The sequence below is a fragment of the Neofelis nebulosa genome, chromosome 14 (assembly GCF_028018385.1).
Source record: "Neofelis nebulosa isolate mNeoNeb1 chromosome 14, mNeoNeb1.pri, whole genome shotgun sequence".
Taxonomy (NCBI): Eukaryota; Metazoa; Chordata; class Mammalia; order Carnivora; family Felidae; genus Neofelis; species Neofelis nebulosa.
Window position 1 is genome coordinate 39,123,425 of NC_080795.1, and position 16,392 is coordinate 39,139,816.

The following is a 16,392-nucleotide window of genomic DNA, read 5'->3' on the forward strand; positions in this document are numbered from 1 at the left end:
TGGAGGTAACCAGACAGCAAAGCAATTGTATTCTTCATTCCCCTTCAGACAGTTTCAAGGCTTCTTCAATGATGGAAATATTACAAAAAAAATGGTGACAATAATGAAACCCTTCTCTATTTACACTCCATTCCCACTTCAATGGGGCTTCCAGTGACACCATTCCACCCAAACCACCCAGCCACGGCACAAACTCTAGTGATTAATCCAAAAATACCGTTCAATCTGTATCTTACTTGGGTTCTCAGCACCATCTGACCTGTTCAGCCGCTTCTCATTCCTTTTCTCTTGTGATACCGTACTTCTAGTCGCTACGAGTTTTAGTGAATTCTCCCGCCTCTGGCTTCTCCTCTCTGGCAGGGCCTTAACTCCTCTTCTGAACTGGCTTCATCCCTTCTAGTCTCTGATGCAAGCCTTCTTGGCCTTCTCATCTCCTGTAAATAATCCCGCCAGGGCTCTATGTCTCCCGGCAAAGGACGCTCTTGGGAGAACCAGTCAAGTCTTCTACCTAGCTTCACAACCCCTTGGCAGCTGTACTTAGAACCAAATCTAACACCTGCCTTGGGAAATCTGTGCCTTCTGCTGTATTTCAATCTCCAGCATAGCGTCACTTCCCCCCACAGTTGACCAAGCCCAAAACACCACAATCATCCTCAGACTCCTCCCTCCATACCCTTCTCCTTCCAAGTCCAATCCACTCCCTGTGTCCTATCAATGTCACTTCTAAACACACTTAGGATCCACCCTTAATTTGCCCTCTGGCCTGGGCTTCAAAATCTTCCAGAGGCTCTGAAGGGTTTTCTCTACCTCCACTCCCTCTCTGCACAAATCCCCTTCCTCCTCGCTTCTAGAGAAATAACTCTAAAATACAAATTTGACAAAATCGTCTTACAGTACTCCTACACTATGCAATCTACTTCAAATACTTGTACAATTATAAAAGTTGATCAGGACAAAAGATAAGGTCCGTATCTTTTCAAATCTGTCTCCAGTGTCTAAACAAGGATCTTGCACACAGTAGGTCCTTAGGTAGTTTGCTGTAATAAACTATTTTTTTAATATTTTATTTTTTTAAAGTAATCTCTACACCAGACGTGGGGCTCAAACTTACAACCTTGAGAGCGAGAGTCACACACTCCGCTAAACCATTTTTTAAGAAATTAAATTATCAATGGGGCGCCTGGGTGGCTCAGTCGGTAGAGCGACCAACTTTGGCCCAGGTCATGATCTCACCGTTTGTGAGTTTGAGCCCCCGCATTGGGCTCTGTGCTGACAGCTCAGAGCCTGGAGCCTGCCTCAGTTTCTGTGTCTCCCTCGCTCTCTGCCCCTCCCCCACTCATGCTCTGTCTCTGTCTCAGAAATAAACATTAAAAAAATAAATAAATAAAAAAGAATTATCAAGATTTCTGTTCTGTGTCCACTTAGTATACACTGTAATCATTAAATCTAATACAACCCCAACCAAAATACTAATAGAATTTTTTCCAGAATTGTACAAATGTTGTAAAAGTCAATCTACAATAAAATTGAAAATAGAAAACTTTGAAAAGAAAGTGTAATGAGGAATTTGATAAAATGCGCCATTTGATAAAATGCACCATTAAACTGTAATAATTTGAACAATATGCTACTGGTACAGAAATAACCAATTCAGCAGAATAAAATTAAAAAGAAGCAGAAACATATGAAGCTCAGAAACAGACACACATCACCTAAACATTCAGTCCATGATAACGATGACTTCTAATACAAGGAAAAGAAAAAGCAATTCAATTACAAACTCTCTCAGGAACTCCTAGACAAAAATTTGGAGGAAATAAGGTAAGCACCTTTCTCACACCATATATCCAAAGTCATTCATTTCTATGTAAATAAAATCTTTAACATAAAAATTTTTAAAATACTAAATATATAGGTTACATATTAAGCATATAAGAATACATACATATTAATTTAACCTGAGGATTAGGAAAGATATTCTAACCTTGTTAAGAAAGGCATAACCAGGGGCACCTGGGTGGCTCAGTTGGTTGAGCATCCAACTTCAGCTCAGGTCATGATCTCAGGGTTCATGAGTTTGAGCCCTGCATGGGGCTCACTGCTGTCAGTGTGGGACCGGCTTCAGATCCTCTGCCCCCCCCCCCCTTTCTCTGACCCTCCTGCCTCCTCTTTCTCTCTCTCTTTCAAAAATAAATAAACATTAAAAGAAATACAAGTTATCTATAACCCTATGGAGAAAAAAGTTTAACTAGTTAACTAGTGTAAAACAATATACTCATTTTCACCTAACATATTGACAGACTTTTTTAAATGACAGACTTTTTTACAGTGCCGGTTGGTACTATAACTAACACACTTTTGTAAAATGATACCAATTTTCTTGTAGGACAATAGGCAATATGTATCAATTGTCTCCAAATTCTACATATCCATTAATATATCAACTCCACTCTTTGGAAATTATCCTAAATAAACAATATCAAGTGTACAAAGATGTTTATAATGAAGAAGACCAGAAATAACCTAATTGTCCAACAATGGGCATTTGGAAATTCAAATTTGAATAGAATCATAGAGTGGAACTTAATGATTGTGTATATTGACATGGAAAGAATCTGAAATATACCAAGAAGGGGAAATAGTTACATAGCTACATGCTTTACAAGATCCTGTTCAAACAAAACAAAACAAACAAAAACGTATTTTAAGATAGCTATAAATCAATAGATGTGTGTGTGTGTCTAAGTGTCCAGAAGGATATGTATACAAAGGATCTACAGCAGAATATTAACAGTGGCTATCTCTCAAGTCAGTGCTTCACAATGGGACAGAGCTTTCAAATACACTGTTAATCATGCTGTAAAAAGCCTGTTTTATATTTTTGGCTCGGTTTTAACACTGTATTTAGATCATTCTAAGACCCTCATATTTTCTCCTTATAACATCTCTGAAGTTGGGACGAACACTACAAAACCATGGAGTCAAAGCACTAAGCAAAAGCGTTTAATGGCAGCACTTTTGTTTCCCCTCCGTGAGTGATTCACAAAATAACTGTATGCCTTAAAACGAATTTAGGTAAACTATAGCACACCCAGATTTTTCTAGGAACGAATCTATCGGTGAAAAAAATTTAAGGAAGAATATACTTTGTTTTAATTGGAGCTCTACCAAGACTGTCCAGCTTTGGATTGAAGGGGTGAAAAACTGGGATTCAAGATAACCAAAAGGAGGGTTCCAGGAGGTGGGGTTCTCTACAGGGGCTGAAAACCCTTGAACGCCTCACAAAGGTAGAAGTGCCTTATTCACCTCAGAATCCCAATCGTCTAATAGTGTCTAACATCAATGTTTATTGAATAAAGGAATGAATGCTATTTTAGTAACAAAGAAGTTCACACACAGTTGCAGACAGACAGAAAAGAAAAGAACTACAGGTCATGGGGTCAGGGAATCCACAAGTCTGCCAGAGCAGCATTAGAGTAAAATCCCCAAATAAATGATCACATTCTTTATAAAGCATTCAAGGAGCACCATGCAACATCAACAGCACCCTCCACATAAAGGAGTCTCACTGAAAAGCTAAGTCGTCTAAAAAGGTCCCCAAAGATAAGTTTGAACTGCCTACGAATTACATTAGCGAATTCTTTACATGTAATGATGTTCACACATCAACTGAGAACCGAAGTGTTTAAATGGACATTTCTCTTTAGTTTATTATGGTCAAAGTATAAGGAGATCAAAATATATTCTATATAGTTGTATGACTCTCACATTCATCATTTCTTAATAGATTCTGCCTCAGTTAATATTTTGCATAATACCGTTTTTCATGGAGGCCCATAACCTTATTTAAATTAATAAAGTAATTCAGAGAAGGCGCCCTAATTAGTTAATTGCTAATAAATATTCCCTAAGGACAAAAGCTCAAGTTCTTTTTTTTTTTTTCTTTTTAAGTTTACTTATTTATTTTGAAGGAGGAAGAGCACAAGTGGGGGAGAGAGACAGACAGAGACAGAGGGAGAGAGAGAGAAACTCAAGCAGGCTCCACACTGTCAGTGCAGAACCCACCCCAGGGCTTGATCCTGATCTGAGCCAAAATCAAGTGTCAGACGCCCAACCAACTGAGCCACCCAGGCACCCACCCCTCAAGTTCTATTGACCAAGGAAGTAACTTCACATGTATATTCAAATACACCTAAGTAAGTCTATTTTCACCTCCCCTTATTTTAAGACCCTTTAAAAAGTCTGTATACCTTTTAATCTCAGGAAGATCATTGGGGAATCTAGAACTATAAAATTCTGGATAGCTACAGTTTGAATGACACATTTTTACAATTCACACAGCACCTTAATTAAGTTCCAGGGATATGTCTCAACTAGACACATAAATAAAATTCAAGTTAATAAGTCCTTAGTGTAGCTTCATCTGTATATATACTTTAAATGTGGGTAAACATGTTATTACATTAAGATGACAGTCTAAATTCCCATCCATTTACTAGGAATCATTTATATTTCATATAGCACTAGAGATGTCTTCTCTGAGCTCATGAAGAATTATAATGAGGGGAAATCAAACCAAACATTGATGGACAACTGCAAAGAGCATTCATTCCATGTACAAATGAAAAATGTTCCTGGCTGGAGAGCTATACGATCATTTTCAAAAACACACCCTTCTCACCACTGTCAGATAAACTAATCACAAAAGTAATAAATGTCTAAATACAAAGGAAGTTATTCTCTGTCAAGGTTCACCACATTAGTATTAACTTGCTCTTAACAATAACTCAAATTAGGATACATCCGAAATCATCCCTTTGATAATATCACTACTACTCCCTTGAAAAGCCAAGTGGTAGAATTTCTGGAACATGGCAAGAGAAGTCCACCACTGAAGTCCACTGGGATTGTGAATGCTGACAACCCTTGAGTGGCATCAAGTAAAAATGTTGAGAACCTCTGTTTTGAGGGATCAAAAAAACACTTATTAGGTGTATTTCCCTTCTCAAAAGTACTGGCCAGGGCATCTTAGGAAAGTTACTGAAGCCTAATAAATCATTCCACATACTCTTATCTTCATCCTCTTTCCTTAGAAAACAATAACTTAGTTGTACAAGCTTAGACACGCAAGAAAACAATACATTTTCCTCTGGTAGATAATGTTTGATATGTCTACTTGGGCGGACGCTAGGCAAAATTATTGTCAGCCAAGTTCCATTTCAGTGTCTCCGTTCTTCTTGGTTTATCTTTCTTTTAGTACCTTCTTCTATTCTGCTCACCTCTAAGAAATCTGGAACTCTTGTCCTGTCCCTCAGCTACAGAAATTAAAGATATTGTGACACCTATCTAGGTTCACCTCCAAGATCTGCAACTCTTATCCTGTCCCTTAACTAAAGATATTAAAGATCCTGTAAAACCCACCTAGTCTCAAAATCTGGAGCTTCGGATTAGTCCCCACAATGTATATTTCTGGGACTAAAGTTGCAGTGAACATTTAAACTAATCCATACGATGGTGATGACTAATAATGGTTGCTTCACATGCACGCGCGCGCGCACACACACACACACACACACACACACACACACACACAGAGTTTTCCTCATGAGCTAGTGAATCAGAACTACCTGAGTTGAGGGAGAGAGGGAAGGATAGAGGAAACACAGAAACACCAGTGCAATCGGGCAGAGGAAATATATTTTTCGTCCTGTTCCTCCCTTCTGTCCCATGCTGAATATATTACCAGATGCTTAGTAACAACTGAATTTCCAGGTAACTTCCTTCAGCAAACAAATAAATATACACTTCTGCCATCGTCTGAAGGGTAATCTGTTACAGGTCTTCTATTAGGCCTTTAGAAACCCAGTTAGTATCCACAGGAAAGACACCATAGTATCACAAACAGTTCCTGGTAGTTACCCACTGACATATATAATCCAATAGAATTGGGTGTCAACAGAATGTCTATGAATATGATAAATACCAGAAAAAAAATTACTGTTTTCCTTCTCCCCTCTACATATGATCAGCTCATTTTCACCTTTTCTGTTTCAACATCAATGTCACCTCCTCCAGGCATCCATCCCTCCCTGGCCATCTCATGGCAAGTAGGTTTTTCTGTTCCTTTGTTAGTTTTCTTCACAATAGTTAAACTCAAAATTCTTGTATATCTTTCTCGTTAGAGTTTAGTGGGCTCCCACCCCAGAACACGGCGGTATTCCAGACCCAGCAGAGTCCGGCACAGAAGTACTCCAAAAGATCCGTTGAAACACATGAGGAAGACAGGATTCAAACTTTCAGTGGAGCGACAGGAAAATGTGAACTGGTTATAAGCCCAGTAAGAAAAGAAACAGGGAAGGAAAAAAGGAAAGAAGGAAGGAAAGAAGGAAGGAAAGAAAGAAAGAAAGAAAGAAAGAAAGAAACAAACAAACAAACAAACAAACAGGGAGGAGTCGCGAATCAGAAACACAAAAGGAGGGTTAACAACCACGAGTTCATGCTGAGGTCAAGGTTAGATGCGTGGTATGATAAAGCCAAGGGGAAAAGCTGAACAGGACAGAGACAATGAAAAAGAAAGGCTTTCCAGACTGAAAGTGCCACAGCATGTCCAGCTGGTTACAACCCCAGAGGAGGTGAGGCAAGAAAGTCATCGAGTAAAAAATGAGAGCACGTTAACCTTACAGACATTGCTTGACTTGCTTCAATCCTCCAGCCAAATTCTGATAACTTCATGCCCCTTTTTTAAAAATATAATTTATCGTCAAAATGACTTACATACAACACCCAGTGCTCTTAAGAGCAAAGTGAGGTCATCAGGCATAAATCCCTGCAGACCCATTTCTCAGAACTCTTGCTTACCTGCATCCAAGTCTGGAGTTTTCTCCTGTGGGGGCTTTGTTCTACCAGTCATCTCACCTCCTTACCTTCGGTTTGTCTGTCTCTCTACCTGCTTCTTCCTAGAACCTAGGCCATGTTCAAGTCCCTCCCACCAAGAACAGACAAAACCTTCCCTCGTATTCCCTCCATTCATCCCCCGCCAGGCTTCTAAGGGACAGACCTTAGGGGCTCTGCCCATATCCTCTCTTCCATCCACTTTGCACCTCACCACAGATAAGCTCCAACAAGGGGACAGGCGTTACTGGTAACCACCTTCCCTCCAGAGGGCCAAATCCAAAAGGCAGTCATGAGCCCTCCCAATTACTGGCCCCTCTGTGACGTTTCACACCGCAGACCACTCCCTCCATGAAAATGTGTCCCCTGATTTTAATGACACCTGACTGTCTCGGGTGCCCCGGTATTCCCCAGTGTTCTTTTCAAGGCTGTCTGTCCTCTCTTCACAATATACATTTTCCTCCCGAGTCACTCCAAAGGTCTTAGCTGTCACCAGTGACTCGGAATCAAGATTTCCAATATGCACATCGCTACTAAACAAACCTGTCACCTAGCTCCTTATGGAGTATTTCAGTCATTATACATCAGACAAACCTAGAAGTCAACGCTTCAAAGTGAACCAACTGTCTTCTCTTGATGTGTTATTCCTTATTCTCGTCGATGGTAACCAGTTGCCCAAATCAGAATTCAGACTCATCTTAAACACCATTGCTCCCCACTCCCTGGCCCTATGTCCAACTGATGCCCAGAGCCCTGTGGTTCTTTTTAGTTAGTACTTCCAGAGCCTGCTCTTCCCTTCCTCCTTCCTCATGGCCACTGCAGCCAGTCACCATCCCATCTCAGCGGGCAGACGGCACATTTCCTCTTCTTCAACTTCCCCTCCACATGACTCCTGGAGTGACAGCAACATTCAAACCCAACAGTGTGATTCCAGCTTAGAAGTATCCAGTAGCTTCCCTTTCTGCCACTCCCACCCAAAAGGTAGATGTCTACTTCCGTTACCTTCTGGTGCTGTAAGCTCCAGCCATGGTTGTTCACGCCTTCGCATTCCTGTTTCACGTTCTTCCCCGGATTTGCAATGTCTCTTGACTACAACAAAGGTGTGATCCTTTAAGACACAGAACAAATGCCACCTCTTCCATGAAGCCTTCCGTAATTCCCTTGCCCCACATTCAAATTGGAGGGAGTCAACCACTTCCTTCTTTAGGCTCTACTTGGCATGTATCTGTTAAGTGAATTTAGCATCATCTGTTACAATGGTTGTGTTTGCAGGTGTGTGCCCGTGTGGGCGTACTCTACACCTACACAACGATACACACACATCCCATTAAGGCTAACGTCCTATTACTCTGCCCCAGCATTCCGTAAAGTGCTTAGCACATAGCTGCTGGGTCTGAATAAATATTTGATGTCCAACGCCGTGAGTCAGAACCACTAGGATCTAGGACCACGAGGTGAAGAAACTTACCAAGTCAAAAAAGAAAAAAGGAAAGTGAGAAAGAATATAGCACTGTTACATTAGATTGCCCTGAACCAACGGGGAGGGAGGAGTTCTGACTCTATTGTTCTCCCAAAGCCCTCTGTTCCTTCCCCTATCGTCATACAACACACACCTTATCATACCCATCTTTGTATGTGCCTTCTCTGCTAGGGTTGAAACACCACCACTGCTACGAATATTGTCAAAACGTCTTCATAGCAGTTATATTTGTTGAGCATTCGCCGAGCGCCAGGTGCCTTGCTAAATGCTTTACACGTGTTAACTCATTCAATCTTCATGGTATGCTAATACTATAGATGTTATTAATATACCATTTTACAGGTGAAAAAACAATCTTAAAAAGATTAAGCGGTGTGCCCACTGTTCTATGGCTAATAGAGGGGATTCAAAACCAAGGAGCAGGATTCCAGGGCCCATGCCCCTGAGTACTGTCCGATTTACTGCTATACTACGTAACTACTACACTATACTACGAATCCCCCCCCACCAATAATCCACCACCAAATATATACGTAAAGGCCACCAGGGCTCCATGAAGACACGGGCTATGTTTGGCATATATACTACTCGACACGCAGTAGTAACAGTAAATAGTAAGTACTGGCTGGCCAACTGACTAACTGATTGAAAGACTGTTGAAATCTACAGGCCGAATGCTTTTGTGTTTCTTTTCTTTTTTTTCCCCCTCTGGAAAACGAAGGTGTGGTTCTTTAAGATTTCTTCCAACTGTAAAAACTCTATAGTTCCATTATATGAAAGTAAAGTGCTCCCTGCCTACGATATGACGATGACGCACTGGTAAGAGTCCAGGCAGGGAACCAAGAGCATGGTTGGGGAGTCAGCTCTCTTGAGTGGAATCCTACATCCATCTCCCCAGCTGGGCAAATTCCTTGATCTATGAACTTCCATCTCCTCCCCATAAAATATGGATGGTCCTAGCAACTGCCTCTGTAAGTGATTTTGAGGATTAAAAGAGAAAACATGGACGTCAAGCACATACACAATGCCTAGAACATACACAAGCACTAATAAATGTCAGCCATTACCTCCTACAACACTCAGGATCACAGCCTACCTGATATGCCTTCGCACAAAGGAAAAAGTAAGCGTCCACTCATGAAGCAGATATGGCCTTCTTACAGGAAGACTATGCCCTATTTCATTATTTTACTGCCCTCAGCTATGTCATGGGATTCAGCATATGTGTTAGGAAGATAAGATTTGGAGGCACCTGGGTGGCTCGGTTGGTTAAGTGTCCAACTTCAGCTCAGGTCATGATCTCACAGTCCGGGAGTTCAAGCCCCGCGCTGGGCTCTGTGCCGACAGCTTGGAGCCTGTAGCCGGCTTCGTATCTGTGTCTCCCTCTCTCTCTTCCCCTCCCCCCCTCCTTCTCTCTCTCCCTCTCTCTCCCACTCACACAAACAAACAAACATTAAAAAAATTAAAAAAAAAAAAAAGATGGGGTGTCTGAGTGGCTCAGTCGGTTGAGCGTCCGACTTTGGCTCAGGTCATGATCTCCGGGCTCGTGAGTTCGAGTCCCACATCGGGCTTTGTGCCGACAGCTCAGAGCCTGGAGCCTGCTTCAGATTCTACGTCTCCCTCTCCCTCCGCCCCTTACCTGCTCATGCTCTCTCTCTCAAAAATAAACATTCAAAAAAATTTTTGATTAAAAAAAGAAAGAAAAGATTTAGCGAATGACTATATTTTCATTTCAATTTATATGTTCTCTTTTATTCCTTTCTTCTTGTGTCCCTATTTGTTCATATCCAGAGAACGCTACCAGCCCTCAACCTCTCCCATTTCTCATTTGTTATAAAAGATGGATGAGCCTGGAGGAGGAATCTTCCCCAAGAGGAAGCTTAATTCAAAATTTTCAGACCTCTTTGCAGAGCATCCTGCCCCCTCAAAAAAAAAAAAAAAGTTTCCCCAAAAGTTAATTTTATTCAATTTCAAAATTATTTTAAGAAAATTGACATCCATTATCTAAGATTAGCTAAAGTATCCTCAAATGCCCCCAAACCAAGTTTATGAAATCCCTTCCCAAAAAGAAAGATAAAGATAAAGTTCTTTATCTTTGTCAAGCTTCAATATAAGCAACCAAGGAAAAATCTACTAAAAGGAAAACTCCAGCTAGGTTCGAGCAGGCTATCACAAAACTATAAGGAACTTCATAAAAAGCTTCTATAATGCATTATCATCTTATAAAATTTAATAAATATACATAGATAAAATTTTATATAAGTGAAAATAAAAACTAGCGTGACTATTTTATATTTTTATAGCAACAGGCATAAAAGGTTATATCAAAGACAGTATAGATAAAATTTTTTGGTCGTATTTTCCTTAGAATCTTGGAAAGACAGTATTAAAAATCCTAATACCTTAAGCTGAATTTATCCCAAAATTCCTAATTTTTTTAATCAGATAATGTTTGTTTTATATAACTGCCAATTCTTACTATCCATGATAACAGGAGTCTGAATGGTATAAACAAATAAATCAAAACTCAGACAAAGCTCATAGTAAATTACAAATTACATACCTTCTGTGCTCTCAAAAATCCTCATGAACCAACATTAACTAATTTTAATTTTATGTTTTATTACTGCTCTCGCTGATTCTCTCGTGTGGAAATTAATTAGCAGCGAGATGGGCAAAAGAGGCAGCAGGAGAGAAAAGGTCAAAATCAATTCACTTTGAATAAACAGGCTGTAACTGGGAGTTGGCTATATTCACATTTTGTGGATGAGAAAACCAATGTGACTTTTACAAGGTCTCACAGAGAGGCAGCTGTGAAGAAGTCAACACCAGACTGAGAGCAGTATCTACGGGGAAAAAATGGCTGAACGGGACTAAAGGGTGCAGGTCTGTTGTGTCCTGATCAGTCTTTTCAAGAGATGATCAAATGGACACTATGAAGAGGTGGGCTTAGTAGCCAGTACTAAGTAATAGCCATGTTCCACGGAAGGACCCCATTCTACTTCATAACCCACGTTTGCAACACAGAGCAGGCATTGGGTAAATCTAATGAGGGTTAGATAGAATGAGTATTACCGCTATCGGCGTCATCACCACTGTTATTTCGCCAACTATTCATTAACTGGGGGCCAGCACGTAGGCCATGATTCCATGATTCCATTTAATACTCAAGAGAACTAGATGAGCAAACTGAGGCACACTGGGCAAGTACATGGAGGACAGACGAGGAAATCACACTCAGTTTTGTTTGGCTACAAAGCCCACACTCTTAAGCAACAGGTTGTCCTCCACTTGGAAACCACAATGGTTCAAGCCAGGATACTGTGGAATCAACTGATTCCACCATGAGGAAGCTCTCCACGGATACAAGCAACAGGAAGTCCTGGTGAAATGCAAAGTCTACATAGGGTATTCAAAAAGGAAAGGAGAAGGTACTCACAACTGGGAGAGGTGAGTATAGCTCTGATGGTAACTAAAAGAAATATAAATCCTCTCTCAAAAACTATGGGAAAGAAAGGACTACCAAGTGGGACAAACATAAAAGTTAATTTCAAACAGGAACTTACGCATGATCACAGCAAACCATAATATAATTACACTGAAATTTCAAGGCATTGATAAAACACTAACCTAGTATTTCCCATTCCTCAAAATGGTCTACCCACGGTGGTCACGTACAACTTATTTTCTCCATTTCAATTCCTATCTCAGGACTCAGTTCCTCACCCAAGCTCCCATCCCACGTCTCTCACTGCCCGCAGAATGGCTCCTGTGACTGTAAGAGTCTCGAGCTCAACTTATCAGTGAGAGGACCCTTTCCACAAAACTACTTCATCCTCCTGACTTTCTTAGAGTTCCACTGAGGCACAGCCATCCTGCCAGTTACCCTGGCTCAAGATGCCAGCAGGATTCTTGATTCTGCTCCCTTTTCTCTCAGACCACAGCATGCATTTGAGGAGCTGCTATCCCACAGACTCCAGTCAGTGCTTTCAAGTTCCTCTCATGCTGATCTGGACCGTCACTGCCTCTTGTAACTTCTCCCCAATTAATCTCCACTTTTCTGCTTCTCAATCTCCATGGCGATCCTTATTGCAACGTGACAACCCCTGCTAGACTTCACGCTCTCTCGGCGCTGAGACCGCGTCCTCCTCTCTCTGAAACCCTACAGTGGTTCGCACAAAGTCTTTCCCAGAGGCAACACCTCAATAGTTGTATATTGGAGTGAACCCCTCTACTGTGCAGCCACTAAAACTCACTTATGCTTTGAGATGGCTCCAAGAAGCCACCACAATTCCGTGACCCGGAGATGGGGCAGCAAGTTCATGAGAGTCAGGAATCTCAAGTGGGTCCAAGGAAATGGTTGAGATAATTAAGCTGACAGCACCGGGAGATGCAGGAAGTCTACACCATGGCCTGTGTTCTCCCAGAGGATACAGATTTTTCACTGATACCTTACGTCCATCCATGTATCATTTTAGACTGTCTCTGCCTTGAAAGAAGAAAGGAATGACTTACATGTCAGAGATGACTCACATGTGAACAGATACTAGGGTAACTTAACTTCTCATGTGTTAATAAATAATAGATGGGAAACTGTAACCAACTTAACTCACTTCAGTGGTACTAGGGAAGCTGACAGACCTTAACCTATTTAAGGAGGCTCTAGATTGCAGCCTATGAGAGCCACAAATAATGCCCGTTTCCACAAACACAGGATTTACGCCAAGATTTTCAATATCACTCCAGTGTGACTATTAGTTTACCTTTGGCAAATGCCTGTTTCTCAGCACATGGTACCTAAAATGGGTTTAAAAGCACTAAGATAAGGCAGCCAGGACCCAAAGAAGACTGAACTTGTAGATCTGACCAGCACTGGGTAGAGTAGGAGTTAGGTTAGGGAATTCATCCTGCCACACACAAAAAACAGAACACACAAGCAAATCGCGTTGAGTAACAATGGCAGTAAGATAAATATCTGCACGATGCCTGGAATAAAAAATAACAGACAGCAATTTCCCTGAGGCACACTGAGGTCTTCAGATGGTGGCACTCCTTAAATACCTGATGTCATAGCATCATGCAGATGAGAACAACGCCTGTGCCCAAGGTGCTGGGAAGTGGTTATCTGGGATGAGTATTAAATTCTGTTGAATAGGAAAGTCCTTAGAATGGCCTAAAGAGCCCTCCAGGATCTCCCACTCACTCTCTAGTTATGTCTCTGAATCTCCTCTCCCAGCGTATTTCCACCCTCACCCCAGGTCCCATCCAGCCACACTGGCCTCCTTCCTGTTCCTGAACTGACCCAGGCCACCCTCCAGCCTTCAGTCTCTGCCTTTATGTCCCCCACCCCCACAGAATCACAGGGCTCCTTTGCTTACCTCGCCAGTCTCTGCACAAAAGTCCCTTCTCAAAGAGGCCCATCTATCCACCCTAATTAAAACTGAAGCCTGACCCCTTCTCTCAACAGCCTGAGTGAGCCTCCTTCTCCTGCCCAATTTTTTCATAATTATCATCTTCTAACCTACCACAGAATTCACTTATATTTTGTTCATCATTTATTGTCTGTTCCCATCCACGGCCACCCTCAAACGCACACACTCGAAGGTAAGTTCTATGAGGGCAAGGAATTATGCTTGCTTTTATTCACAGGCTCATCCCCAGGGGCTAGAGAAAGGTGTAATATAGATTAAGAGCTCAATCAATACTTGCTACATGACTGATGAAGGGAATGCATGAATCACAGAGCTGTCATTGAGTTACAGGGTATTCTTCTGCGAAATTCATCATGCATATTACGTGAGAAACACTGTGCTAGGCACTACAGGCAAGAAAGGAGTCAGAGACAAGAGTCTCTGCCCTCAAACCATTCGTTCCAAAATTGCCTCATAGGTTATATTAGGGCAGAGGATGCCACACCCACTTAATCTATTCACCCACTTCCTCCAACATCTGCTAGACACCTGCCTAAATGCAGTTTACAATGGCAAGGATCTGTGCTCTGAGCAGCTGAGCAGTCCTTTTTAAGAAAAGTTCCCACACAATTCTTTCAAGTAAAACTATTGCATAAATTATTGAGAAAGACTAGAGCATAACCCGTGCACTTTCAATATGTGCTCAGTTACAAAAATGCTGCCAAATGTTTTCTTTTTAATTTTTTAATGTTTTTATTTATTTTTGAGACAGAGAGAGACAGGGCATGAGCAGGGGAGGGGCACAGAGAGGGGGAGACACACAATCTGAAGTGGGCTCCAGGCTCCGAACTGCCAGCACAGAGCCTGACGTGGGACTCGAACTCACAGAGTGTGAGGTCATGACCTGAGCCGAAGTCGGACGCTCAACTGACTGAGCCACCCAGGCGCCCCAAAATGTTGCCAAATGTTCAGCTCAAAGGAACCAAATCAACTTAATATATTTTCAATAAACAATTAACTAAATGCGAATGTTTACGATTGATACCAATTGCTTCAATGAACATTCACTATAGTTTTTCAGACCTTTAAGGACTTCTGGTTTCGTCAAAATGCATGAGGTATCAGTAAATAACGTCTGGACCCTGTTCTCTTGGTTCCGTCTTAAACTGAGGGGAAAGTATGGCAGATCATTATTGAGAGCCCATGTACCTATCTCACCTGGCCAGCCTGCCTTTTCTTTCTCTTCTCTCCCTAGAGACAAATACCACCTAAGTATCTGCATTCATGGCATCCTGTGGCTCCTCTCACATAAACGTGCAGATGTTAACAGCTCTGTAGGGTTCTGTAGGCCATGAAAAAACATCTCAAGAATCTTGTAAGTGCTGACGAAACTTGCCTGAATTGCCCACACTACCTCCTCCCCCACATTCCTTAAGCATCATTTGTTTTCCTGAATGTTTCGGGGGGGGGGGGGGACGACGACGGATATAAAAAAAAATAATCTACCAGTTGAGGCGAGAACCTCTAGCCAAAAACAAATACAGAATTTTAAAAGTAAAGAGCCAGTTTAAACACTGATGCAACTAACCCGTGTATGTGGGTTGTGTCTAAGGCAATGGTAACTTGGAACTCTTTAGACATTCAACCACCAGCAACATCTGCCCCCACCCCGATCCCACAATTCCGCTGCAGAAAGTCTGACCAGCCAAACATTGCCTCGCAGACTAAATGAAAATACTTGAAGGATTGTTTCCTGCAATTAAGCTCATCATTCAGGCAACAGCTCCTTATTGTCCCCATTTGAGTGTATTCAAAAATTCCTTTCAAATGGCTTGTAGCTAATATTAACATGTAACTAATTAATGAAGTTACTGTTTATTATGAATTACAACTTTTGTCTCTAACATCCTTCAAATAACCACAATTATCACACCGACTCAGAAGGCATTTTGGCTTCCTTAAGTTAAACTCCAAAAAAAAAAAAAGGAAGGTAGGAGGGGGGAGAGAGAGAGAGAGAGAGAGAGAGAGAGAGAGAGAACGTGTGTGTGTGTGTGTGTGTGTGTGTGTGTGTGTGTGTGTGTGTGTATAAAGCAACTGATAGAATGTCACTTGTAAAAATGTTTCAAATTCACTGAGATACATTTTGGCTAAGAAGAAATTTTAAAAAACAATCCAGGTTGTTTGAGGGGACATGGATTTTGCCACAACATTCCTTGAGCTTTCTTCCTAATATAATTCTAGATCAAGAGCAACAGACTACAGATGCTGGGTACTACTACCATGTAATATTTTAACAGTGTTTTATTCAAAAGATAACAGTACCAGAAAAGGACTTCCAGCAAGATGCTGCCAACTGTTTAAATATTCCTCGAAACCAGCCCAAATGTTTTAATTGTGCTCAGCGTGTCAATGGTAGATCGGGCATCTTTTAGGAACTGGGCACTGTGCTGGGTCTTTTAAATGAATTATCTCATTTAACTCTCACAATAATATCGTGGTTTTAGGTACTAATTTTCCCTTTCGACAGATGAGAAGACACATGCCACAAGAGGTTAAATAACTGCTCAGAGTCCAACATCAAGCAAATGGCAAGGCCAGAATCCAAGAGTT

The 16,392-nt window shown here is 41.4% G+C and overlaps 1 protein-coding gene across 7 annotated transcripts in view; it reads right to left on the bottom strand.

Annotated features, from left to right (window-relative positions):
- The window catches only part of RUNX1T1 (RUNX1 partner transcriptional co-repressor 1), a 142,519-nt gene that overhangs the window by 73,568 nt on the left and 52,559 nt on the right, over window positions 1-16,392 (bottom strand). The window contains exon 1 of one of the 7 annotated variants that reach the window (XM_058698544.1): window positions 237-261. The exons of the other annotated variants lie outside the window; for them this stretch is intronic. The gene's annotated coding sequence lies outside the window, so the exon portion shown is untranslated. Of the gene's footprint in view, window positions 1-236; window positions 262-16,392 lie in introns of those variants that run through there. 7 annotated transcript variants of the gene reach the window in all.